Below are 27,637 nucleotides of genomic sequence, written 5' to 3'. Positions count from 1 at the left end.
CTCCATTATCTGTCGAATACAAAAAATCTGATCAATAGTCGATCTCTTACTCCGAAAACCGCACTGATGATCCCCAATAATTTCATCTACGTACGGATTTAATCTTCTCAAAAGAATATTGGACAAAATTTTGTACGACGTCAACAAAAGTGATATTCCTCGAAAGTTACCACAGTTGGTTTTGTCCCCCTTTTTAAAAATAGGTACAATTATGGACACCTTCCATTGTTCTGGTACAATTTCCTTTTCCCAGATAGCAAGTACAAGTTTATAAATTTCGCTATATAATGCTCTTCCACTCTCTTGTATTAATTCTGCTGGAATGTGATCGATACCTGGAGACTTGTACATTTTGATTACATGACTAATTTGCACAATTAAAATAAAATTAACTTCGAAACTAGCAGTCCTATTGAGCTGAAAATTTGTTCTGAATGTATCCGACAAACTGTTAAAAAATGAAATAAATGGAATTAAAATTATAAAAATTTCAAAACTGAGTCATATCCCGTAAATCGAATTAGCGAGGTCTACCAGTCTAATATTATACAGTAACGAAGCTTGAGGTGATTGTTTTGCATTTCTCGCGATACAATGCCCCAAGCGGTTAGCAACTGAGACTAGGAACAATAGACTGTGCCTAATGGCTAGCAACTGAAGTTCAACTGTTATTGGATGCATATTCTCTACGTATTGAGCTTCGTGACTGTATGTACTAGACTGTGGTCCTACCGTATTAATAAAAAGCACTCCGAAGCTCTTATTGACTCATTTCATTTATTTTTCGCACAGTGAATTCATATTGCTTGGATTCAGGTCGTAGTTTACGAGTAGCCTCAAGAACAACTAGTTCTACAAGAGGCAGGTGAGGCAACTTCTATGAATGAACCTCGGGTTCGCGAATGTAGGTCTGAGCGCCAATATTTTTTAATCGTGTTTACGAAAGCAGCATCTCATTATACAAGTTTTTTGCTAGATTTCTCCCGACTACAGCTCGCTTCTCTCGGTACACTGGAAACACGCACGAGCTTCTGATGGCCGTGTATAAAAACAACTCGCGAACTTGACCGCGCGAGATGAAGTCTTTACACAGAGTGATTCTGTGACTATTACAAGCGTTTACGAGTGATGGAGATCATTATGAAGAACTTTCATATAGGATCCCGTGTCCGGTCCAGTGTTGCCAACTCTCACAGTGCCCTATCCGCCAGATTGGTCTTGCAAACATGTTATATATCCGCCAGATTTAGAATTATCATGTTATGTACTGTACCTAATTCACACTGCAATTATATAAAAAACTGACATTCATAGATTATATACTTACTTACTTACTTACAAATGGCTTTTAAGGAACCCGAAGGTTCATTGCCGCCCTCACATAAGCCCGCCAGCGGTCCCTCTCCTGTGTAAGATTAATCCAGTCTCTATCATCATACCCCACCTCCCTCAAATCCATTTTAATATTATCCTCCCATCTATGTCTCGGCCTCCCTAAAGGTCTTTTTCCCTCCGGTCTCCCAACTAACACTCTATATGCATTTCTGGATTCGCCCATACGTGCTACATGCCCTGCCCATCTCAAACGTCTGGATTTAATGTTCCTAATTATGTCAGGTGAAGAATACAATGCGTGCAGTTCTGTGTTGTGTAACTTTCTCCATTCTCCTGTAACTTCATCCCGCTTAGCACCAAATATTTTCCTAAGCACCTTATTCTCAAACACCCTGAACCTATGTTCCTCTCTCAGAGTGAGAGTCCAAGTTTCACAACCATACAGAAGAACCGGTAATATAACTGTTTTATAAATTCTAACTTTCAGATTTTTTGACAGCAGACTGGATGATAAGAGCTTCTGAACCGAATAATAACACGCATTTCCCATATTTATTCTGCGTTTAATTTCCTCCCGAGTGTCATTTATATTTGTTACTGTTGCTCCAAGACATTTGAATTTTTCCACCTCTTCGAAGGATGAATAGATTATATAAGTTACATTAATTATTTTTTACATTATTAATATAAATATTTCGGACGAGTTAACGTGGTATCCTTTTACACTTGGTTGTCTAAATACACTGTCTTCGTTTTCGTCACACACTCGAATACTACACTGATTTTTATTTGACTTAATACTACTGTTGTTTGGGGTTCTCAGACATATTGAAAACATATGAGGGACCCATATCAGTTTTCATTGAGTAAGTTTAGTATGCGCATCCATCAAAATGCCAATCTTTCAGAGAGTGTGTGTAGTTAAATTTACTTCACAAACACTCAGAGGGTTTAGAATTGAACGGGTTACATCAGCTTCTTCTCTATACGGATGACTTGAATATGTTAGGAGAAAATCTAGAAACGATTAGGGAAAACATGGGAAGCAAGTAAAGTGATAGAGTTGGAAGTAAACCCAGAAAAGACTAAGTATATGATTATGTCTCGTGACCAGAATATTCTGCGAAATGGAAATATAAAAATTGGAGATTTATCTTTCGAAGAGGTGGAAAAATTCAAATATCTTGGATCAACAGTAACAAATATAAATGACACTCGGGAGGAAATTAAACGCAGAATAAATATGGGAAATGCCTGTTATTATTCGGTTGAAAAGCTTTTGTCATCTACTGTAGTATGCCTACCTTTCGTCTCCAAATTACCTTTCGTCTCGTTTCTCTTATCTATGCTCTAACCACGACGTAAATACCAGATCACTTATCTGTGTCACGCTAAATATACCTCTTCATAGAACATCTTGTTATTCCTCATCTTTTACAATATCCACCTCGCGTCAATGGAATTCCTTGTCACAAAGTATTAGGGGCTGCAAGACAACAAACACCTTTAAGAATAGCTTAAAAGATAACCTTATTAGCATTTCACTCCAATCATACTGATTTAAACTATCACTGACTACACTGTTACTTTTTTCTTTAGACATCATCCTGATTGTGCTGTATTTTCAAAATTGTCTCATAATAATCTCTTTCTATTATCTAATATCATTTGAAATATATTAACATTCTATGTATTTTAGTTTAATTCTGCTACCAGTTTATTTCAGTGTTTAATTAATAGATCATAGTATTTTGTTGTTTAATTCGTAAATAACTCTTGTATATATGTAACTTTCATCTAAATCAAATTGTTCAATTCTTTGCAAGTTCATGCATATGTATATACACTTTTTGCTGGTTGAGTGGAAGAGAAGGCCTTACGGCCTTAACTCTGCCAGCTAAAATAAATCATTATTATTATTATTATTATTATTATTATTATTATTATTATTATTATTATTATTATTATGCAGTCAAAAAACCGGTTGTTCTGTATGGTTGTGAAACGTGGACTCTCATTTTGAGAGAGGAACAGAGATTAAGGGTGTTTGAGAGTAAGGTTGTTAGGAAAATATTTGGGGCTAAAAGGGATGAAGTTACAGGAGAATGGAGAAAGTTACACAACGCAGAACTGCATGCATTTTATTCTTCACCTGACATAATTAGGAACATTAAATCCAGACGTTTGAGATTGGCAGGGCATGTAGCACGTATGGGCAAATCCAGAAATGCATATAGTGTGTTAGTTGGGAGGTCGGAGGGAAAAAGACCTTTGGGGAGGCCGAGACGTAGATGGGAGGATAATATAAAAATGGATTTGAAGGAGGTGGGATATGATGAGAAAGACTGGATTAATCTTGCACAGGAGAAGTACCGATGGCAGGCTTATGTGAGTGCGGCAATGAACCTTCGGGTTCTTTAAAAGTCATTTGTAAGTAACACTGTACTAACTAACTAAGGGTAAGTAAAAAAAGGTAAACAAAATTGTTAGGGAGCATGTTTGCATTAAGTTTAAGCTTCTTTATGTAAGTTGCCTTCAAATTGTTTTTACTAAGTTATTACAGAAATAGCTACAAAATACACTACTCACTGATAATATTTTTATAAATCAATCCGCCTTAGCCTTGCAATATTTCTCTGAAGAATGAATTTCATTTAATTATTTATTTTGAAGAATCATGTATGAAAAGCAACACAATCCTCACTGAAGAATGATTTTACAACAATCTTTGATTTTACTCATCAGTCCATGGAGCGTTAATGCGAGAAAATAATCTTTCGACACACGCATTTATTCCAGGGATACACATAATGAACTCCAGTATCCTCTTCAAATATATATCTATCAATAACCTAGGCCTAATTGATCTCGCAATTTTAACTCTAGTTACTGTACATAGTCTATATTCACATAGCGTGTGATCGACTGGCATATTTAAGACCTTGGTTCTATTGACGTGTTCAATGTGAGACACTTAATTCTAATCCGACTGGGCCATTTCGAAATATCAGTATGTAGTCTTGATTGTCGAAGTTTGAGAAACTCATATCAGATTTGAACCAAAATTCCATTTTATTTTTTATTTTATTTTTTATTTTATTTTATTTTATTTATTTATTTTTTTTTTGCCTCGGCTAGTTGTGAGCATAAAGTTAATTCTTTTAATGGAAGCCGGTTTGTTTTGTACGCATGGACGAGCGACACGTGCAGACATTGCGACGGCAGTGTTACGCACGGCTGCGAACGCACCTAAATGCTAATTTCGTGACATAATCTCGTCACTGCACACGAATGAACACAGTTCGTTGGACCGCCACATTGCTGAATCTCGGAATGTTGAAAAGAATCTTCCACTTCGAATCGAAGCTATTTCTTTCGATATTCGATATTGAAGCAAGTAAAGCGATAGGGTTGGAAGTAAATCTCGAAAAGACTAAGTAGGCCTATATTCTTATGTCTCTTGACCAGAATATTGTACGAAATGGAACTATAAAAATTGGAGATTTATCCTTCGAAGAGGTGGAAAATTTTAAATATCTTGGAGCAACAGTAACAAATATAAATGACACTCGGGAGGAAATTAAACGCAGAATAAATATAGGAAAAGCCTGTTATTATTCCGTTGAGAAGCTTTTGTCATCAAGTCTGCTGTCAAAAAAGCTGAAAGTTAGAATTTATAACACGATTATATTACCGGTTGTTCTGTATGGCTGTGAAACTTGGACTCTCACTTTGAGAGAGGAACAGAGATTAAGGGCGTTTGAGATTAAGGTTCCTAGGAAATTATTTGGGGCTCAGAGGGATGAAGTTACAGGAGAATGGAGAAAGTTACACAACGCAGAGCTGCACGCATTGTATTCTTCACCTGACATAATTAGGAACATTAAATCCAGACGTTTGAGATGGGCAGGGCATGTAGCACGTATGGGCGAATCCAGAAATGCATATAGAGTGTTAGTTGGGAGGCCGGAGGGAAAAAGGCCGAGACGTAGATGGGAAGATAATATAAAAATGGATTTGAAGGAGGTGGGATATGATGGTAGAAACTGAATTGATCTTGCTCAGGATAGTGACCAATGGAGGGCTTATGTGAGGGCGGCAATGAACCTCCGGGTTCCTTAAAAGCAAGTAAGTAGGTAAGTAAGTAAGTAGTATTAGAACTCTTTGGTTCGTTCTATCGGCCGCACTCCCGTTACGGTTCTAGGAACCTAAATGTTCACTATCAACAGGCCCCCAGTACTTAAATTTAGAGTAAGGTTACCTGACGTTTCCGGGGGACAGTCTCCAGATTTTGCTTTCTGTCCCTGGAATGTGCTAGGGTTTAATAACGCTAGTCAACAAATTGAAACTTTTTCGTGTATCTGGTGTGTACATGGGTGGATTACCTCATTCTGGCGTGCTGAATTCAGTGGAAAAATCAGATTCTTTCTCTCACTTCACATTTCCTAGATACACAGCACTAACACAAAGACAGTCCTAGTACAATATTGACAGTCATGGCTCATTTTAAGTACAAACATAACACTCAGAACGCACTAAAGTTTTCTTGATAACATAAAAAAATCTTATAAGCTAACAAAATCTTAAAATAATTCATAGTAGTGCAAGATGTTAATGTTTAAAAAGTTTAAAACCAATTTCTTTCGGCAAAATGGGATGACGATGTTTTCCTTATGAAAGGTATTTCATCCGTATCCATAAAAAGAAACCAACAGTAATACCCATCATTGAGCGGTTCCAGTAAACTTGGTAACGATTGTAGGATATACTGGTGAAAACGTTCACCCTGTTCGTCACTACAAGCACATCGGTTTTCTGGACAAAATCAAGGAGTGAATGTAAATAGGAATTTTGAGTTCTTGTAGTTATCTAGCAGAGCAGACACTATGGAAATATTTATCGTCTCTTCTGTTACCCAGAAATCCATAAACAATGGTTTTGAAAGAGACCAAGCTTTGTATTAAAGGTAGGAAGGGATCTTTCAACAGTTCCCTGATTTGTATTCCAATAAATATAGCCTACCTTCTTCCACCATATATTACATCCAAATAAAAAGTATAACCACCACAATCCTCATTTATTATACAATATGTTTGAAAAAATGACAACAAAAACAATGTAAAACTATTTAAAAATACATATAAAATTTAAAATATCTCAAAGCTCTTGCATGATACAGTTATTCCGAGGGCCATTTCTGATTCTACATTACAACCAGAAATTGATATGAATTGATGCATCACACACCAGATGCAAAATGGCTGTTAACCAGTGTCATTTTTCCCAAGATATCCTCGAATTTTTATTGTTCATTATTAATAGACCTCGGATTTTAGACGAAATGCCTATTTTCGTCATATAGGGATAAACTAAATCTAGTTAAATATCACGTTTTGTACTAAATATGGACATTTGGAAGCGGTTTTATGGTACCTAAAAAGCCTACTTTGCTCACTTTGACCTACTGCACTGTGCTGATGGCCGCTGCGTTATGTACTGACAACATTGAGTTTAAAAGTGTATAAATACTTTTATGATTTCGTTTTAGTTTATGCTGAAGTATTGACTAATTTTCTTTACAAGGCATTTAATTCAACGACATTTGGCACGGATGTTAATTTTATGTAAAAGTAAATAATTATCTTAAAAATATGTAAAAATATGTAGGCCTAGTATTAAAATTAAATGTAGTGGTCTTGGTAGCCTAATTCGCCAAAAATTTGAGTTTTCCAGACAGATACATACCAGGGGAAAAAATATGTATTTATAAAAAATCCGGATATAACGTAATTATACACCGAAAAGTATGTACATTCATTGTACAGGGACATCATTTTATTTTTACTTCAATTTTTATTGTACCTGTGTTTTTGAATGTACTTCACTCCCACCCATTCTACTAATGAAGTTTCAACTGTTCCTCCAGACAGAATCAAGGCCGCTTATAGTAAACAGCACTGAGTTACTGAGTATAGTACGTTCCAGAAATATCTTCGCGTTTTCCAGTGACAAAAGAACTTTTAATATTGAATCATATTTTCGCACAGGTACTGTCCGTTTGCCTACGTCGCATCCCGATTTCCCCCACCTGCTTCTGCACGCCTCTCTGAAAAGCAGGGCTCTCTTAGCTCTTTTCTGAAAACATTAATTTCTGTTAGGAATTGGACGTTTACGTAATATTATGCAACTGTTTAAAATAACTTAAATAAAAGGGCCTCGTTAAGTAATTAACTGTCACGTGATTTCCCTCCTTTCTACGATCCTGCGGCATAACCACTTGGACGGACAATAGATAGCATGTCTGAGTAATTTTATCTGTGCGGGTCGGGCAGAAGTGAAGATTGAATTTACAGTGCATAAGGTACTCTTTTGTAGAGTAGGTACAGAATTATTTCGACATGAGTTACTAGTACGAAGGACGAAACTGGTAATTGAAATTAGATGCAATAGTCTATAGTGCGGTAATATGTACAAAAGAACTGAAGCCTGTTAGGCTATCGGAATGAACGGCTACCATTTTCAAAAATGTGTTTTTAAATATCCATATTATGATTATTTTTCAATTGAACTTCATTCTCTATAGTGTACGCCAATGTGGTGTAGAAGTATAATATACACTGCATAATGAACACGTTCGCATGGATAACTCAGTTCGTGAGTAAAAACACTTATTCTTAATACAGTACTGCATTTTGATTAAATAAAAACCTAATGAAAATTATCGAACTCAAAATCTGCGATATTTCCTAGTTTACGTAAATGGATGAAGTACTTTTCTTCCCTCCTATACCTAGTAAAGTGATTTGTTTGTGTTTTACTCCAGTATCATCGAACTCCGGTTGTGGAAGGGGGTAGCGAACGGTGTTTCCGGTTCTCTAAAGGTATAGCCAGGTTAATATTAAAAATGTTAGTAAAAATAAAATGATGTCCCTGTACAAGTAAACCACATCACATGAAGTTTGAGATAGAGATGCTTGTGTTACTTTCTATCTTCGTCAATGCTGCTGTGAATGGCGATGAACAGAGACCATTAGTCTCTATGCTCATACCTGTAGTTACTCTCAACGTCTCGTCTGGCTGTTCATAATTACGGCGTAATACATCAAAAAAAGAACAGCAGCGCAGGTCAGACCTGTGAAACAAAGGCTTAATAGAGCATGTTGAAATAGAGAACTTTGCATACAGTATCGGAATATGTACGAAAGGTGTGGACGCTTTAATGTGTACTATTAAACCCTGCGCAAGGACTTACAGTGAATGTAAGTGAATTATGCATTTCCATTTGAGAGCGGCCTTTGTCTTTTTGAACAGTAGATAAACTAAATGCAGCTCGCAATACGAAAAGAGCATTCTAGATTGTAGATCTAGCGTGTTAGTCAACAGTAGTCCTGTAACGTTTAAGCCTTCATTTGTTAACTCGGAAGGTCTTCTTCTGTTTCTTAACTTTCTCTTTGCGTATATCCGGTAGGTAGAGAACTTGTAGTATTGAAAACTGGCTATTCCAATTTACACGTGTCCGTTTGAGTAAATTATTATTTCCTCACATGTAGATACAGTCTTCTAATCGTATAGAATTTTGGGGCGTAATTAGCTAAGGAATCTCTCTTTGTTGCTGATAGAAAAAAACGTTGGCCAAATTTATGAACCATGATAGATTTACCACATTGCGATAATCTGCAACTAGAGTCCGGATTTTTATGTAATTACATATTTTTTCCTTGGTATGTATCTGTTTGAAAACTAAAACAATTAGCGAATTAGGCTGCTAAGACCATTATACAGAGTGTCCCACTTATCTTATGCACTTATTATAACATTTTTTTAGATAGGTATTGAAATTTTTGTTTTTGAGAGTTATGTTAGAACGATGGGCTAACATGAGTGTAGAGATTTGGTGAATTTAACTACATTATGGTACAAGTTACACGTGACGTCAGCAATTTTTTAAATAGCACTACATACTTTAATAATGATAATTTAAAAAATGTATCATAATGTCACCTTCCGAATCAATAACAACAAAATGCAAAATGAATGCCATCAGAATGTGCCGTTTCTTGTGGTGCTCCATTCATCTTGTGCATTAACTTACACAAAACGAAAGACGACTGACGTCCGTACACGTCATGTGTTGTGTGTTTTCTGTCTTAACATGTAAACAAACCACAACTGTCGACGCCACAATCCACGTACAGTGGCCTGCACGTTCTCCGGACATGTCGTCACTCGACTTCTTCCTGTGAGGAACTGTAAAGGACAGTGTGTACCAGAACATTCTGACAACACCAGACGACATGCAGCAACGAATTCGACAGGCTTGTGTGTCCATTCAGGCAGCCAGCAACATCCTGGGCAGCAACCTGGTGCGTTGTCGAGATATCGTTTTCGGTGTATAAAACATCCAATCACAGACGGAACTTCAACTCCAGAAAATATGAAGGAATATCTTGTAGCTCATGTGCGTCATGCTTTGATTAACTTCAAAATCGCTCCAAAAATTATATCGGGACATATAAATGTGTAATTTGTATGAAATTAATCTTATTTAGTTAAAATAAAACTATTTTTTTTAAATAAATAACAGTTATTTATTTTTAACTCCCCGTGAAATTTTGATATTGCGTACCGGTATATAATAGGGTAAGAGGGGGTGAATAGGACCACTAAATGGAAAATTGTCTGGAACGCGAACCAGTTAAGTTACTCAGTTTCAACTATAATCTAGTTAGGTAGCCTGTTTCTTCCTCTATCTCCCATATTAAACTTAAATTCGTTTCTCTCAAGTATTAATTGCTGTTTTGAACCAAATCCACATACTGCGTGGTCCTATTTGACCCACGTCGTGGGGGTGAAAAGGTCCACATAGATGGGTAAAAGGGACCACTTCGAGGAATGTGGAATTATGACAAAACACGATTTATTTATACCTATGTAACAAGCGGTCCCTTTGGTGCTATTCGACAAGAGTAGTCTACGTGCCGACACCGGGTTTCCACTTCTCTCTTCCTCATCTTCATCATTCATTCAATACACTACACTTACATGAACACTACACATACACTCACCCTAGTACACGATATACTCTGCACAGATACACATCAGTCCACACCTGTGGAGTTACGCCTAGCGCGTCTGGCCGCGAAACCAGGTGGCCCGAGTTCGATTCCCGGTTGGGAGTCGACCTGGTTGGCAAGTTGGTATAGCGCTGGCCTTCTATGCCCAAGGATGCGGGTTCGATCCCGGGCCAGGTCGATGGCATTTAAGTGTGCTTAAATGCGACAGGCTCATGTCAGTAGATTTACTGGCATGTAAAAGAACTCCTGCGGGACAAAATTCCGGCACATCCGGCGACGCTGATATAAACTCTGCAGTTGCGAGCGTCGTTAAATAAAACATAACATTTTTTTTTTCCCGGTTGGGGCAAGTTACCTGGTTGAGGTTTTTTCCGGAGTTTTCCCTCAACCCAACATGAGGAAATGCTGGGCAACTATCGGTGCTGGACCCCGGACTCATTTCACCGGCATTATCACCTTCATTTCATTCAGACGCTAAATAACCTGAGATGTTGATACAGCGTCGTAAAATAACCTACTTAAAAAAGATACACATCATGTACAGCGTGGCCCGCTGAAGTGGTGTGCAACTAGAAATTGGGTCACAGTCCTGCCATCTATCCGCAATATGCGCAACCCGAATCACGTAAAGTGAAGTGTGTAGGCATTGGATATATACATAGCCTCCATATTGCCTCACAATATTGCCTTTAATGAACAAGTAAATAAACATTTCGGAACAAATTACTTTCGTATTTCATTCATTAGTATAGATGATAGACGACATTAAGATATATGGATCATATGAGGAGATAAAGAGGAAGGCAGAAAATAGGATAGACTGGAAAATGCTAGGTTTGCAGTGAAAAATAGTTTCTGTGAAAGTGTGTTATGTGATTACACTAAATAACTGTGTTTTCTTATATTATTATGAACTATAAAAACTCTTCTTGGAATCTTTTCTGTAGCTCCATCCCAGCAAATACACTATACAATCCGAATACATGGTAAATAACTGTATGTGCAGCGCCTCTGTTGTGTGCAGTGCATTGGTTGTGTTTTGACAAGAGAACGGATAGCTGGATGGGAGCAGAATTTACATGCTATCAGCTTTTTCCCCACGGAGCGGAGTTGTGTTTGTGTAGAGTTGGCCGGGTGGATACTTCCGCCTGATCAGAGCTGCGACTGAAGGCTGGGAACCAGGAGTCTGCAAGTGTCACCCGAGGGAATTCATTTCTGTTGCTCGGACTGCGCTCTGGAATAGACTGCGAGCTGCATCGGAAATCAATTAGCCTCTTCTCTAGTCGGTCCTCCTCATTTGCTTAAGTCCATGATTCGGCTACAGCTTGTAACTTTGAAGTCGAGAAAAGTGAAGTTAATGGATAAGAGAAATAAAACTTGCTTGTAGTCTTGCACCTCAATCCCGTCTCCTCCAATTAGATTCAGATTTTTATTCTGGACTGCTTGAGCTGTAGTGTTCAGTGGAGCCAGAATGTATATGTGATATCCATTTAAAGAGGAGATCGCAAACTGGAAACGAGATATCTGAATAAAAGATGTGCTTTTTTTTATAGCTTGAAGAGTGCAAGGGGAACAATTCCAAAATTCTCAGTTGAATGTTTTAAGTCTTTTGGAATTCCTTTATACATTTTTTAAATTACTGCTATAGACGTCATGAAATATTCTGTTCAGATTTTACGTAATCACTTGTACGCCTAAATTTCTTTATATTCTATCTGATTACCAATAATTATTGAATAAAAGTACACCGTGTTCCGCTTATAAGTATAACAAAAGAAATAGCTATAACTTCTGAATTAATACAAGTATATAGTTGAAACCAACTGCTACAAAGAATGAAAACTGGGAATTTTTGTTACCTTATGTTCCATAAACCTCAACATGGCTTCCATTGGTGGCACGGGAAATATCCAACCGGTATTCAACCTCGACCCAAGTGTTATGAAGCATCTGTGGTGTAACATTGTTGACAGCAGCATAAATTCTTTCTTGTAAGTCTGCCAAATCACGTACTGGCGTCCTGTAGACCTGGTCCTTAACAAACCCCCACAGGAAAAAATCAGGTGGTGTTAGATCTGGTGATCTGGCAGGCCATGTGATGTACGGTGATCCTCTTCCGATCCATCTTGCAGGGAATTGTTCGTCTAAGAATGTGCGAACCATGTTGGCAAAGTGTGGTGGAGCCCCATCTTGCTGGAAATTTGCTCCATCTGGGAGTTGTGGCACAGCATACAGTTGCAACATATCCAGGTACGTGTTTGCAGTGACTGTCTTTTCAGCAAAGAAATAGGGACCAATGATTCTGTCACGCATGATCCCACACCAAACATTCCATTTAGGGGAATCCCGTTGGTGTTCAATTACGAACAGCTTGTACGCTCGCAAACGCAATCTTTTATGGAGCACTGTATGCACTGTTGTTGGTGGGATGTTCAACTGCACACTAGCCTGTCGAATGGATTTCCGCGGGCTTCTCTGAAATGCCTCGCGAATGCGTTCGACATTTTCGTCAGACACTTTACGCTTGGAATGTTTACCTGCATTAGACAACAAACTTCCTGTTTCTCTGAGCTGCCTATCCCATTTCATTATTGAGACGTACGTCGGTACAGCTTCCCTCGGTCTAAGATTGTACTGACGGCGAAACAAGCGCTGTACACGAATTATGGATCTATGTTCTGCTAATGACAGCACACAAAAGGCTTTCTGCTGTGGCGTCCACATGCTGACTGACTAAAGATACGATACGAATTCTCTTATTTAATGATCTGCGCATGCGTGAGTCTTCTAAAAATAAGTAACAACAATGGATTAAAACTTCCCAATTTTCTCTTTACAATGGTACCAATCTTAACCCATTTGCATGCATTGTTATGAAATTATAACTATTTCTTTTATTATACTTATAAGCGGAACACTCTGTACTTTCCCAAGGGTAGCTTCCATTTGAAAATAATAATCATAAATACTGATAACACAAATATTTGTTTTTATTTTTATTTGTTCAGTATGCTGTGTCTTTCGGCAACCCTTACTGAAGGGCAGCTACCCTTATGGAATTTATATATAAAAAACAAAACGCGTGGAATATGAAAGTAAAGATTGACGGTATATGTGCGTGAATGACCACAAATAATATCAGAAGATGCAGGCTCTAAATTTCTATAATTTTACAAGAAAATGAACTCACAAATGGACAAAAATTACAAAGCTCGATCGGTTAAGGCGCTTACCTATCGATCCGGAGTTGCGCTCGGGCACGGATTTGATTCCCGCTTGGGCTGATTACCAGGTTGGATTTTTCCGAGGTTTCCCCCAACCGTAAGGAAAATGTCAGGTAATCTATGGAGAATCCTCAGCCTCATCTCGCCAAATATATAGCTATCACCAATTCCATCGACGCTAAATAACCTCATAGTTGATAGAGCGTCGTTAAATAACCAAGTAAAAAATACAATGTACCATAACAAGACTAATTAGAACTTAAATAGCTGATACAAGTATAAAAAAAGTTACTAATAACAACTTTTTAAAAGCCAGTTTTATCAGAGTATGAAAAAAAAAATATTCAGTTACATAATTTGGTAACCATAACATTATTAGAGTTTGCCTGACATCTTTATTTTTTACTACATGTAATAAATATCTATTTAAAAAAGTGGACTACTCTCAGACGTGTAGAGTTGTTAATTTTAATGCAATTAATTGTTTGTGTTTCTATGTAAAGTATAATTAAAATTTACATAATGTTTGTGTCCTAATTATATTATTTTAAAAAATATGGGCATTATTGTCTGCGTTTTGCATAAATAGATGTGAAATCAGTGTGCAAAATGTCAGCTTTCTATCTCTAACGGTTGTGGAGTTATGAAATAATATGTGGAAAAAAAATTGCAACTTCTGGGAAATTTAATTTAAAAAGTGAATATTTTAGCCGATCTGTATTGTGCTAGAACATGTTCATTTAAATGGCACAAATAAATATATAAACTGTATATCACTGGATTCAGAAAACTCTCCGTAATTTTTTAATACAATTTTTTTTTCAAAAATATTCACGTACATTATACCCTTAACTTTTCCAAAAGATGTCTTTTTATAGATAGATTTACCGTCTTAGATCCTTTGAATACTCATCAATTGAAAGTGTTTTCTTGCGACAATATTTTCAGTGTATTGGTTATCGTCAGAGGTTATTTGTACGGTGGATCGGTTTTTTAAATGTAAGTTATAGGGTTATTCAAAAGTCGCGAAAGATTTGAAAGCCCTCAGTGTCAAGAAGTAAGGGTGCTATTCGTAGACATTTCGCTAGCCCGGGCTACTAGCGTGTTAAACTAGCCCCGGCTATCGACTGGTTACTTGGACAGGATTCATATATATATATATATATATATATATATATATATATATATCATATCATATCATATCATATATCATGTCATGTCATGTCATGTCATGTCATGTCATATCATATCATATATCATATCATATCATATCATATCGCTAACACTGGTTTATGAATACGAAAAACGTTAGTTCGCTGATCATCCACCGGAAGTGTATCGAAAAATAATAATACAAGTTTCTTTTAATAAAAATGTGCGTTTTTGTCCTGTGTAAACCGATAACTGAGAATACACCTAACTGTTTAGCTCTATTGCTGCCGTCTCACAACTTGATTCACACTGCATGTTCCGTATTCTTAATTTTGCCTAATTTCCTGGACCTCTTGCAGAATTATCGCAGCATTCACATGGTTTTATACAGACTTTAAGTCTACCGCAACGCTTTTATTCGCCACAATGAGGCAAAGGGTTCTCAATCTTTTCAGTCTGGTGATATAATGTGTATTATATTCATAGTAACACTGAAATCAACTGCCATTTGTAGATGCAAAAGCACTTTTTTAGTTATGAATTTGCAAAATAAATAAATAAATAAAAGGTAAATAAATAAGAAAGTGAAAGAGTAAATGAATGAGTAAATGAGTAAATATTGAAATAAACGAGTTAATATTTAAGTAAACGAGTTAATATTTAAATAAATGAGTAAATATTTACATAAAAGAGTCAATATTTTAAATAAAAAAGTAGATATTTAAATAAGAGTCTAGATATTTAAATAAAAGATTCTAGATATTAAAATAAAAGTCTTGGGGCCGTATTCATAGACATTCTTAGCGCGGGCTTCCGGTGGATGATCAGCGAACTAACGTTTTTCGTATTCATAAACCAGTGTTAGCGATATGATATAATATGAATCCTGTACAAGTAACCAGTCTATAGCCAGGGCTAGTTTAGCACGCTCGTAGCGCGGGCTAGCGAAATGTCTATGAATAGCACCCTAGATATTTAAATAAGAGTCTAGATACTGTATTTCTATAAAAGAGTCTAGATATTCAATTACTAGCTAAGAATAACCAAAAGACTAAAGCCGAACCATTTTTGCGACAAATGGCATGAAAATGGACGTCGATTTTCATATTTCAGAATGTTTAAGTTCTTAGCTAATACTACAGTATGAATATTTAAATAATTCTAAGCCAGTCTCCACACAATTAAATGTTACATAATAAAACTGCAGGAATATAAGAAATAATTCGTCAGAATTTTTGTGATAATAATCCTCTTATTATAGGCTGCATATAATTGTTTGAATTAGTAGAATTAAACCTATTACTGTACATACATATAAAAATAATATCCCACGAAAATATATGTGTAATAGAACATCGAAGCAATAAGATCTTATGCCAGTCTGTATTAGATTACAAACTATAATGAATCTGCTCCATTTTGTATGGTATTGCATTTGTTGTCATTGTATTATGTTCACTTTTTATTACATTTCGTCTTGGTATTCTGTTTGGTACTGGATACTGTAATTCCACTGCACTCTAATATTATTTGCTCCTTCGGGTGTTACCGTGTACGATGTACGTGAATATGTATAATTAGAAGTAAATGAATTTAGTTTAGATCTTAATGATGTGACAATGTAAAAAATAAATTTTCCATTAGGCTATAAAATATTGTGCGAATATAATCGTGTAATGTGAAAGTATATATAAAAAAGATCGTTTTCATAACATACGTATAAACTGCAATATTGATAGATAATACATCTTAAGCTAGTGTGTAATAAATTAAAAATTACAGTATGAAAATCTAAAAGGCCAGTCGCCTAGCTAGAAACCACAAGGAAACCAGTGTAGCTAATAAGTTTTAAACTGAATTAATATAAAGGCTAGTGAATGCAGTGTGTTGCAGACAGCGTGCTCTCTCCTCATTCACGCTCGACCTATCGCCTACAATAGTCCCGCGGCAGTATCGCGTACGTACGTGATCCTTTAAAGGTGACAGACACACGAGTTTCTTTATTGATACGTGGAAAACCGGTTCTTGAAGATCGGATCGTTAGAATCAATGTCAGCGTGCAATGTCACGCAGAGCTGCAGATGCGGCGCGGCGTAAAGCTGATTACGTGACGAACGGTCGTGGCTTCGATACTAGAAAGCACAAGGGATCTTTCTCTGCTTCAAGTCGACTTTAGAGCTATTCATTATTACGTGACCGATTGGATAGGATCCCGGGATCGAGAGCGCGCACCCAACGATGAAAAAAATATCGCACTTTTTAGAAAGGAACTAAGTCAAAATTTACTACTTTTCAGGAGAGCATTAAAACATTTTTTTTCATGTACATATAGCAGAATAAAATACTTAAGACTTTTATTATATAAAGGTAACATGGGATTGAATTTAATGATAACAGACTTTTGAAGAAAATTTTGTGCTTTTGTGGTATCATGTATTTCTAAATTTGAGACTTAGTTCCTTTCTTCATTGGAAATCGTTTTTGAAAGAACAAAATAAATAGACTAAGTTAATAATATTTATTCAACACAGATCTACATATATTTTGATTAAATTGACATATTAGAAATATTAAGATAATATTATGAATCAAAAATTAATTCGAAATGGACGTGTTTCGTAAAAAAATTAACACATTTGAAATGACGTAGGTCTCATTCATGGTGCGCCATGACCGGTGGTAGTAGAGTATGAAAATATTTCTTCATCACTGACGTACTTCATTAGTTTCTTAAGGTCTTCAATATTTTGGGCATTGATGGGACCTTTTCCTTCTGGATATGCCTTTGTTAGTTCTAGTGTCAAACTTCGTAAATTCCCCTTCTTAAAGTGAAACTTATTGCTTACATAACACTTGATGTATGAGCGAGCTTCTACAACGCCAGGGCTGTCTGAGCTGTACGTGAATTCCTTATTTATAGAGGGTGTGAAATGAACCTTTCTCTCAGGAGGATTCTTTGAAGTTTCTTCCGATATGGTATCCTTTTTGAAAAATTTAGGCCACCACATATCAAAGTTACAGATCAGTTTTTTTCAGAGTCCACAAGTTTAACTATTGTATTTTGCTTGCTTTATACGATATATTTCTATATATTATTTTATTGTGTACACCTTATCAGCCCATCTTATTCCTTTCCAAAAACCCCAAAACCCCTATCACAAGGGAGAAAGGAGTGGCCTCGCTCAGGGCAGTTCTTCCTGAACTATTCACATGTTCATGTCCAGAAACTCTCATTTGCTTTATACTGTAATATTATGCTGATAACGTTCATCATGTCTTTGTCTTTTAGAGGTCATTTTTAGTGAAATTACTGGCTCATGCATTGACGCACACAACTTTCTCTGTTATGAAAATACTTTAAGAATAAAATAATGATTGTGTAAACAGCTTATTACTTCATTATTACTTATACATTCATTGTTGTATGCATAAACACATGTTTATGTAAGCAAGTATAACACTATATCAAAAAATAATGTTCTATAATAGAGTTATAAATGATATATTGTCATGTTTTCGATATCCAAACAGTGAAGAAACGCGCTAACATCTCAGTTATTTTCTTTACCGTAGTATAAACATCGCGGTGATGTTAGAGACACATGGAAAGGTCAGACTAAGTTCCTTTCTTCGCCAATCAATGTTTCTTGGAAGTAGTAGCCTAATCATTTGGCTAATAAAAACAGAAATAGCAAATTTTGACTCATTTCCTTCATAAAAAGTGCTATTCAAATCTGGGTATCATTATTGATCAAAATTTAAAATGGCCTCGTCACATTACTTATCTTTGTAAAAGGCTTCGTAAAATAATTTATAAATTCGTTAATCTTCGATGCTACTTACCCATTACAGTTCTACGAAATGTTTATTTGGCCATTTTTCAGTCTATCATTCAATATGGTATTATTGTTTGGGGTGGAAGTACAATCTTAGTCTGTTAAATTTACTACAAAAACGAATAATTAAAATTTGTTTGAAGAAACGTTTCGATATCCAACTAAATTAATTTATTCTGAATTTAATTTATTTAATATTGAACAAATTTATAAATATACTGTTAAAATTTCATCATAAAATTCGTAATAAGTTTATATTACAGGCACATAATCATGGCACAAGACGAAATAATAATTCAACATTAGTAGAACCTAAATGTCTCACATCTGCTGGTCTAAAGCATAGCATTAATTTTGCCCCTCGTTTGTGTAATTCTTTAGCTAAATTACACCCAGATCTTCTAACATGTAACCCACTAAAGTATAACAAGAAAATTAGAAACGTGTTAATGTCTTCAATTTGATTAAATAAATTTATAGCCTATGTGTATGAATTAATTTTGGAATTTATATATTTTTTTATAAATTGTCCTACTTTATTCACGTACGATATTATTCTTCTCTATGTTCATATTATATTATATAAATTCATTGCCGCTGTTATTTTAATTTCTATTTCTTATTTTTATTTTATTTCATTTTCTATATTCCTCTTATATTAATATAGGCCTATTAGATTATATAATTACACTGTAGCTGTAATTTTAATTTTAGTTTCTATTTTATTTTACTTTGTATATTCTCTTATATGTCTATTAATAATATATCTGAACTGCGATCGAACACAAGCGCTGCTCATTCGGTCCTCAAATTTTGTTAACATTACTGTATCTCCCTTTTTATATTGATTATATTATTTTATTTCTATTTCCATAGTTGTAATTATCAGTGGCGTAGCGTCAATGTAAGCTAAAAAGCTTAGCTTCCCCAGTTAATAATAATTTCATAATAAACCTGCAGTTTATGGAGAAAAGTATTTATTAATTTTAATAGAATTTATATTTACGCGTTAAATATTGTGATGCGGCAACTCAGGATGATTTGTGATGCAGCAGGAAAGAAGAAGCCTGCAACCAGCAGCTTCCAAGCAGACTGGTTTCTTCTGTGTAATCCACCCCGCAGATTTTCCATCCCTTTCTAACTAAACTACCCTATAGTCGCAAGGATCGCAAGAAGCTAGCTTTAACATTTAAAATAAGTAGTTTCCGAGTTATCCCTTTTCGTCAGTTGTGTTCAGTTGAAGTGTTAGTGTGCATTGTGGCTGATATAATAAATAATGAGCGAAATAACGGTTCCTGACACTAATTTACTTGAATTTTTAGGACAATTCTATTATCAAGACTGACTTACGAACAAAAGTGTGATTTAAAAAACAAATGACCGACTCCCTTGCTGTCAATGAAGGACACAACCAAAAGACAGACGCATACTTACGTAATGATACTAATATTGTGATTTCTCTAAGTATGACAGGGAGTGAGCTAATGTTATACGTATACGTGTCTATTTGTTAAGAGATATGTGTAAACCGTGAAATCATATTTTACTACGTATCATTTGAGGTCATGCCTTGTTGGTGTTACTTACGATGTTCCAACCAATCTTCGACTGCTGACTTGACATTGACTACTATTTATTTTAAGACTGTATTTTTGTAATACGTTTTCTCATATTGCATGAATGACAACTTGAGTTAACTTCCCCTGCTCAAAATTTCATGCTACGCCACTGGTAATTATATTCTGTATTCTGTATATTTAAATTTAAATACAGTAGAACTTGGTTATAGCGACCTCGTTTTGTGCGACATCTCGCCTATAATGTCAAATATTCTGTGGTCCCAACTAATTCCCCACAAGACATATGCTTTCCTACCTTGCTTAATACGACAAACGTATATGCGTCTACGTCGCATATAACGTCATTTTCAACCACAGTTTTGAATAAGATTTTCTAAGAACCAAAGTATTTTAAGAAATACTTTGTTGAAATCTGACCCTGACAAATTCTTTACAGTCTCCTTCTGTCATAGACCTCTGGAATGCAGGCGAATTCCCCACCCCATTGTAACCTGCCCGAATTCATGCGGTATTAGATCAGTTTCGACAGGAAGTTTTCACTAAGTGCAAGCATTTTAACGCAGTATGGCCACTAAAAGAAGTGAGTGACGCTTTAGAAGTCATTAGAATTATGAACATGTTCTATGAAGCTAGGGAAGGGAGCAGTGAAATTGCAACTGAAATTATGAACATACAACGTAATTTAGCCCTAGAAAGTGTGTATTGGGCAAGTAGAAGACAACAGAGTAAAATGACTCATTACTTCACTTCTAAGTAAAGTAGTTTGGTGAGTACTGAACAAACTGTTTTAATACAGAATACTGTATTTATAATTGTAAGCCTACGTGTATTTTATTATGTTCATTGTAGGCTTAAAACTCAATACATAAATCTAGAATAAGTCTAATTAAATTTGTTAGTTTTCATTTTCCACCTCACTAGATTGATAATGTGAATCTCGGTTACTACGACACTCGTTCATAACAACATAATGTTTAAGGTCCCTTGGATGTCGTTATAACCAAGTTCTACTGTAAATAATAAATAATAAAAAAAAATAGACCGGGCGATGCAAGTGCATGATTTTACAGCTTATAGGAAAGATTGAAGAAAGCTGGGTTTGTAGTGAAAGACCTGCCCTTGGGCAGAACACTAAATGAATGAATGTGGTCTACTGTTACTAGGATTTCTTTTAAAATTTGTTGTGGAACGATTGAAACTGCAGGTTAGGCGAGATAAGTCAGTTTCTGCTTCCTCTTCGGCACTCCTGCTACACGTAATATTAACGGCTTTCATATTCGGTTTAGTTATAAATTTATCACAGAGTGCCTCCTGGATAACCGCCACCTTAATTAGAGAGTACGGCCGTTTCCTTCGCTTCCTGCAAATGCACTACCACTACACCATTTGATTATCTCTCCACAGTCATTAGGAACGAATGAACATCGTGCACTGAAGTAAAACAAACACAATTCCCTATGTACACAGAGTGAAAGTTGTGCAAGTGAATCATCAGTATTTCCTGATGTTTTGATTCCTGACGTCAGTAAACTTGGATGATATTGTTGAAATTCGTCTGAATTTCCAACAGGAAATATTGAACGCGTTATTAGACCGTGCATGGAGGAACATTTGTTATTTTAGATGATGGCCCCGTACGCGTTGCTGTCAGTCACGTCTTTGTTATCTTCAGTAAGTTGGTTGTGAGTCGATACCGACATGTCGGCTTGTATATGTCGCCATAACAGTCTTGATTGGGTCGGAGACAAACAACAAAATGTCAATCCAACTTTAACCATGGCGCTATCCTACTAGAAAAGAATAAACTACTTTGTTATCTCGAAAAATCGCTTCATATACAGGGTGAGTCAGGGGGTGTGAGGGGTGGTAATATTGGCGATTCAGAACAAAAAAGTTTCTATGAACTTATGCCCTGTTCTTAACAGAATGTGACATACGGCTGTTTTAAAATCACGGGCGTCAGTCTCATGTCATTCATCAGCACTCAGATGCGAACACAACTAAAACGACATTAGGTTGTTGTAGGATCAATGAAACTTATCCTGGGCGTTGGTTCGGTCGTGGTGGACTCATTTCTTGGCCACCGAGGTCACCCGACATTACTACATTGAATTACTGTGCGTGGAGTTGGCTTAAGAGCGAATTCTACAAGCGCAAAGTGGAAACTTCTCGCTCTCATTTTACATGCTTGTGCTCTAGTAAAGGAATGTCCACGTCAGCCTAGATCAGCAACACAACAGCCGTCTACAAGAACTGCAAACTGTATTGAAGTTGACGGTGGACGTTTTGAACATGTTTTGTAAAGAAAAGTTCACAATTAAACAGAACATACGGTAACAATGTTTTAATTTATCATCACATGCACTTTAAGGTTAAGGTGCTTAGGAAAATATTTGGAGCTAAGAGGGATGAAGTTACAGGAGAATGGAGGAAGTTACACAACACAGAACTGCACGCATTGTATTCTTCACCTGACATAATTAGGAACATTAAATCCAGACGTTTGAGATGGGCAGGGCATGTAGCACGTAAGGGCGAATCCAGAAATGCATAAAAAGTGTTAGTTGGGAGGCCGGAGGGAAAAATATATTTGGGGAGGCCGAGACTTAGATGGGAAGATAATATTAAACTGGATCTGAGGGAGGTGGGATATGATGATAGAGAATGGATTAATCTTGCTGAGGATAGGGACCAATGGCGGACTTATGTGAGGGCAGCAATGAACCTCCGGGTTCCTTAGAAGCCAGTAAGTAAGTAATTAAGTATCACATGCACTTTTCATGTTCCTCATTGTTTCCATTAGTTTTCTCCGAAACCGTTAAGAACAGAACATACGTTCATATAAACTTTTTTTTTTTTTCAGAATTAGTATTATCACCCCTTAAACCATAGTACCTTTCCTCGTGACTCACCCTGTATTAGTACAGAGCGTTCGCTTATATAATATAGGTCGCCCTGGCAACCGGCACAAAGGTCATGCAACACGCTGCAAACCGTCTCCGCAGTCTAGTTCAGTATATATGTAGGACTGATTGTGTTGACATTAGATTGCGTGTTGTTCTTCTGATTGTTAGTGAAGTGTTTAGATTAGCTTACTCAAATGGCACTACAGAAATTTACATTAAAACAAAGGAGTCCCATGGTAGAGACTTATCTGAAAAAGAGTAACTGCGGAAAGGTAAAAATACGTTTTGCAAGAAAATTAGGCCTACCAGATGTTACTGTTCTACATACAACAGCAGCGAAAGACCACTCTTGAGTCTAAATCTAAACACTTCACTAACACAATCAGAAGAATAACACGCAATCTAACATCAATACAACCACTCTTACAAAGAGACTGAACGGGACTGCCGGGCGTGCGGGACAGTGTTGCCAACACTTCTTCATATAATCCCGCTAGATGGCTTTCCAAAACCCGCGATTTTCTAAGAAAAATCTCTAGATTTTAATCCGTATTGATTATCTATTTGATAATAATTCATTGAATTAAATTAGCTCATAAATTAAGTTACTACTTTACCTTATAGATTTATCTAAATTTAAATAAATGTGTAGTGAAGAATATTGCTGGAGAATCTTTTAAGTGTAGTGTAAATATTTGTAATTTAAATTTATGTATTGTATTGATTAAGGCTGGTTGAGTGGAAGAGAAGGCCTTATGGCCTTAACTCTGCCAGCGAAAATAAAACATTATTATTATTAATAATACCATAATAATAATAATAATAATAATAATAATAATAATAATAATAATAATAATAATAATAATAGCAATAATAATACGAGTAATAATAATAACAGTCATAGGTCAAGGTAGAGCATTCACCCGCCAATATAACGAATATTGCACACTTTTATCATTGCCTACATGGCGCTATAAAGCAATTTTGAATACGTTTGTCACAGTCACAACACATTTCAGTTCTTATTGCACGTAAGTTTATCACTACATCAACACATTCGTTATTTTACAAAACACACAGTGAACGAATTAAATGTAATGATGAAATTTTCTCCCCGATATCACGATCCACTTCCACTAGGTGACACCCAGCACGGCATCTAGCAGGGATGGCAACATATGCAAACGAAATGATACTAAACTTGAGGAATGTTACTACAGGTGTGTGGTAGGCCTATTATGTGACAGGTTAGGTTAGATTAGGTGTGTATTATGTGACTGATTTGGTTAGGTGTGTAGTATTACGTGAGAGGTTAGGTTAGGTTAGGTTAGATTAGGTGTGTAGTTTTATTACTATTTGGCGACACTGAAACCCCCTCTATTTTCTCCCTCAAATACGTCACATTCACGAAATATGACCGTGTTATTCATTCACGCACATCCATTTTATTATATAAGTAAGGTATGTATTTGGGACGAGTTGGGTGGACATATAGGCCTAGCTCTATCAGTAATCACATCTAATTTCCAGTACGCCATACTATAAATCTAAGGTATTTGAAAGGTATTTTAGCAATATCCTATAGTGTCAGGTATATACGGTAAGTAACGTTCACAATAATAATAATAATAATAATAATAATAATAATAATAATAATAATAATTCAAAGATTAAAAACCGCTAGTATTCCCACTAAGCGGGATAATATAATTTTACCCGCGAGACGGTTATCCAAAAAAGCTAGATTTAGCGGGAAAACCGCTGAATTCGCAACACTGGTGCGGGAGACGGCTTGCCACGTGTTGCATGGCCTACGTGCCGGTCGCGCGCCGCCCGGTCGACCTACATTATATGTAAGCGAACGCTCTGTATGATATTATTTTGTCGGAATGTTTTTATCATCAGTCGCCATCATCGGTAGCAATCGTCATCGAGTATCCATCCATCACTGTCAAGAGTAGATCTATGTCCGTTACGAACATGATTTATTCCGTTTGCGTAGTCCTGTTGGTCTCGTTCTCATCGGTTACAATTATCCAAATAATTGTTTGTGCAATTCTTTGATCTATTATACACAGACGTAATCAAAGTACACGTGTAAACAGACGTCCATTCGTCAGTGACTAATTGTTTGACAAGTAAACCATTCTGTTGTATAGAATTCTTTACGCTTGGAACAAATTAAGTCCACACTGAATACTGAAGTAAACAGATCCTCTCTCTTTCTACATAAACGCGCAAACGCAGCAAATTGTGAAACAGACTGCTATGTTGCCATATTTGTTTTATTTAGAATGCATTTGCTAAGGGATACTAGGAGTTTTTAAACTTTTACAATTTTAATCCAATTTCTTTCATATTTTAACTGTTTATTAGACGCATTAAGATTAATATGTATGCAATTTTTCAGCTCAACCGGACTGCTAGTTCCGAAGTATACTAAAACCTCGTTAATCGAACTAATTGGGGGCATAAGTTGACCGGTTTAAAGAAAGTACGAATTAACTGAAATAACCCAAAAGAACAATAGAAAGCACATTAAAACATTCCATAGTTCTAATATATAAAAGTAAGTCTTAAAACAAGGTTCTTTAAGCAAATCAATATTTCAGGTATAACACCCTGTAAAGTTGATTTGAATAATTTCGAGGGAAAAATTGTTCCGGAGCCGGGTATCGAACCCGGGACCTTTGGTTTGACGTACCAACGCTCTACCACTGAGCTACCCGGGAACTCTAACCGACACCGATCCAATTTTTCAAGGTTCTTTAATTTATCCAAACTCGTATTTTTTTGCCTGTCCGGACTAAGCGAAGTCTGGCTTATCGGGGTCCGGATTAACGAGGTTTTACCGTAATTTTTATACTAATAATGGAAATTTGTGATATAGTCAAAATATTCCTTGCGCATTACAAGTTATATTACATTTATACAGCAAGTTCGTTTTTTCTTATGAACTCTGATTCACGGGTAATGTTTTAACCTTGTCAAATTCACGCTATCTAGGTTACATTTTGGTTTAATAACTTTTTGGAAATCAGACATTTAGGTCTATCTATTCGTATCTTTTATTTCCCATATAATCTATATATTCTTTTGTTCTTGATTTTGAAGATACTTAAGATTTCTCAACGTTAGATCTCTGATAGCATATGCATGGACATGTACGAATATTTTCATTGGATTTTGTGAAAACTGCATGCAAATGTAACACTTTGAACATCTAAATATATAGTTCCGAGATAAGGCAAATTTGTGAAAGAGGATGCAATACTAACATATGAAGCAGGCCTACGTAAAAATCACTCTTGCAGCTCAAAGAAGACTTAGAGGCGAAAACCTATTAATATCAAATTTCTAAGTGTGAAAGGAACATTTTCGTAGAAAAATGAAATATAAAATAAAAAAAACTCAATCCTATTGTCACTTAATATTACTGAATACAATGTAGCCGTAACATAGATGATATACGTAAACGATTGATACTTAGGCCTACTTACTTACTGGCTTTTAAGGAACCCGGAGGTTCATTGCCGCCCTCACATAAGCCCGCCATTGGTCCCTATCCTGAGCAAGATTAACCCATTCTTTATCATCATATCCCACCTCCCTCAAATCCATTTTAATATTATCTTCCATTCTACGTCTCGGCCTCCCTAAAGGTCTTTTTCCCTCCGGCCTCCCAACTAACACTCTATATGCATTTCTGGATTCGCCCATACGTGCTACATGCCCTACCCATCTCAAACGTGTGGATTTAATGTTCCTAATTATACGTCAGGTGAAGAATACAATGCGTGCAGTTCTGTGTAAACGTACGTAAACGATTGATACACTTTTAATTTGTTACTTTAAGATAATCTTAAGTATTACAGCTATACAGTTGTAACTAGTGTCTTCTGAAAGACAATCATCATCCTTTTCCCTCTCTCTTTTTTGTCACCCTCTTTTCTACTATCTTCGTTGTAATTCCTTTTTTATACTCTTTCTCTCTTTTATCATCTCTTCCCCTTTCTTCTCTCTTTCTCTTCATTGTCATCCACCTCTTATCTCTTCTCTTTTAGTTGTCGTCCTCCTTTTCTACTTTCTACCTGTTGTCATCTCTTCCCTTTTCTCTTCTTTTTCTCTTCGTTGTCATCCCCTCTAAATCTTCTCTATTTATTGTCTCCCTATAATCCTCCTCTCTTCGTTGTCATTCCCCTCTAACCCTCCTCTCTTCGTTGTCATTCCCCTCTACTCCCTCTGTCCGTTGTCATCTCCTGTAGCCCTCCTCTGTTCATTGTCATCCACTCTAACCCTTCTCTCTTCGTTGTCATCACCTATAACCCTCCTCTCTTCGTTGTCATCCCCCTCTACCCCTTCTGTTCGTTGTCATCCCCTATAACCCTCCTCTCTTCGTTGTCTTCCCCCTCTACCCCTTCTGTTCATTGTCATCCACTCTAACCCACCTCTCTTCGTTGTCATTCCCCTCTACCCCTTCTGTTCGTTGTCATCATTGTCATTCACTCTAACCCACCTCTCTTCGTTGTC

The 27,637-nt window shown here is 36.2% G+C and overlaps 1 protein-coding gene and 1 non-coding gene across 2 annotated transcripts in view; one reads left to right on the top strand and one right to left on the bottom strand.

Moving 5' to 3' along the window:
• Positions 1 to 27,637, top strand: part of LOC138709447 (beta-1,4-glucuronyltransferase 1) — a 630,527-nt gene that overhangs the window by 197,625 nt on the left and 405,265 nt on the right. The window lies entirely within an intron of this gene.
• TRNAD-GUC (transfer RNA aspartic acid (anticodon GUC)) lies at positions 25,768 to 25,839 on the bottom strand. Its single transcript has one exon. It is a non-coding gene; the product is annotated as a tRNA-Asp (tRNA).

Source organism: Periplaneta americana, chromosome 11 (genome assembly GCF_040183065.1).
Source record: "Periplaneta americana isolate PAMFEO1 chromosome 11, P.americana_PAMFEO1_priV1, whole genome shotgun sequence".
Taxonomy (NCBI): domain Eukaryota; kingdom Metazoa; phylum Arthropoda; class Insecta; order Blattodea; family Blattidae; genus Periplaneta; species Periplaneta americana.
Note: the sequence above shows the minus strand (reverse complement) of the source record. Positions and strands in the feature narration are given on the sequence as shown.